The sequence below is a fragment of the Pteropus vampyrus genome, unplaced genomic scaffold (assembly GCF_000151845.1).
Source record: "Pteropus vampyrus isolate Shadow unplaced genomic scaffold, Pvam_2.0 Scaffold14, whole genome shotgun sequence".
In the NCBI taxonomy this organism is placed as follows: Eukaryota; Metazoa; Chordata; class Mammalia; order Chiroptera; family Pteropodidae; genus Pteropus; species Pteropus vampyrus.
Genome location: NW_011888795.1, coordinates 14,943,228 through 14,945,159, shown reverse-complemented (window position 1 = coordinate 14,945,159; position 1,932 = coordinate 14,943,228).

Sequence of the window (1,932 nt, the reverse complement as noted above, 5' to 3'; positions counted from 1 at the left end):
ATCTCTGATGTTTACATCCTTCACTGGTCCCATGTTACCTCCACTCTGAGCCTTCTCTGATTCTCCAGGCAGAGTTTGTCATTTACTCTCTGTGCCTCCTCACTTTGCACTTATTTCTATCATGGCACTGATCTCAGCGTGTGGTAATTATTTGTTTATGTGTCTGTTTTCCCGACTGTTATGTTTTCAGGGGTAGAGAATCTGGCAAATGCAAGATTCACCATAAACGTTTGTTGGATGAATGAATCAACATACGAACAAATGAATGAATGATGGAAGAGTGAGCTAGCTCCTCATCGGCAGTCACCTTTCTGAGCCACTGTCTATCACCATGGGGACCCCCAAAAATCTTGTGCTAGGGTGATCACCCTCTCTCAGCATAGTCAAAGGACTGCTCTGTCCCATGTTCCACAGTGAGGCTTAAGGCTTTACTTGCAAATCGTAATTGATATATTCTTACAGACTTTTTCAAAGAGATGAGAGAGTGAATTTCCCCTCCTCATTTAGCAATCCATGGAGCATGGCCAGCTGGCTTGTGACAACTGCAATGAGGCTTGGCCACGTCTGCACTGTGACTTGGAGCAGAACATTCATAGAAGCTACTCACCTTGAGTTCCACATCTCAAGGAGACCTTGAGCTGTTGGGCCATGGATGAAGAAGGTGGCTCTGGGAGAAGAAAGAGTTGCCTTTTCCAGCTGCCCCAAAAGAAGTTTGAAGCTCATGATTAACATAATACCTAAAAGACACTTATTAAATATTTTAGGGATGAATCAATCCCAATGCCAGACAAATGACCTCAGCCTATACCAAATCAAACTTTCATTCTCTCCCACATAGCAGCACTTCAGGCATCGTGTTGCCCTTTGCTGACTTTTTTTTTTTTTTTTGCTGCTGTTGTTAACTAAAAGACAAATCAAAACAAAGCAAAAACACTAGTCCCAATTTGCTCTGAGATAATATAGATTCCAATGGTTATTGATATTGGGTAATGAAGTGGTCAGGGGGAGCCTGACTTTGCTGTTAATTTCTCCTAGGTCACACTTCCTTGAGGGTTTTTTTGTACTCTGCTTTTGGGTAGGTAAATCTTAGAACAGGTTAGCTTTAGGCCTCTGAATGGGTTTAGAGAATAAGTGATGCCGAGAGATTGCTGGTTTTTGTATGGTTTCTCATAGATAAACATAATGTGCAGGTAAGTAGGGAGCACAGAGGAGGCATCGCCAACACAAAGTAGGCTTAGCATGGGTCTCGGGATAGCTTTAAATTTTGGAACAGCAATTCTGCTCAGAGTTATATTTTCTACGGAAAAAGCCTTGTCCAAACCTGAGTGTCTTCTGATTGTTTTCAACTCAAGGTTTAGGAGTTTTCTTGAAATTTGATTTTTTTTTTTTTTTTTTTAAAAAGGAAGTCCTCTTTATTGTTTGATGAGAATGGCACATTTAACTAAAAACCAAAAACTTGGCTTATTTGTGTTAGGCCCTTAAGACCACCGAATGAGAGGAGAAAATGGTATAAATAACTGTACAGATTTTCCCATGAGGTTGACTTATTTGTTAACCGATTGGCTCATTTATCGAGAGCCAATGTACAAAGTACTAGTCAGGAAATGAGCATAAAGAGGGGCTGGACTTGGACTTCACTCTCAAGGAGTCTATTGTTTAGTATAGCAGGAAGGGCATTGATGTAGATGGCTATTTTAACAAAGGCCAAAGACACAGGTATAAAGTCTCATGGAATTACAGAGAGAGATGGCAAGGTTCTCTGTTGGGAAAAACAGGGATGGACCATGGAAGATGGGGGCCTTGATGGGTAGCAATGGTGGGAAGGAAGGTCCATGACAAGAGGGGGAAAGCGAGGAATTGTGTTTCCATTGGGGTTGAGTACAGAAAGACTGAAAGAGAGAATCCGAGGGACATGGGACTAGAACCACTGGA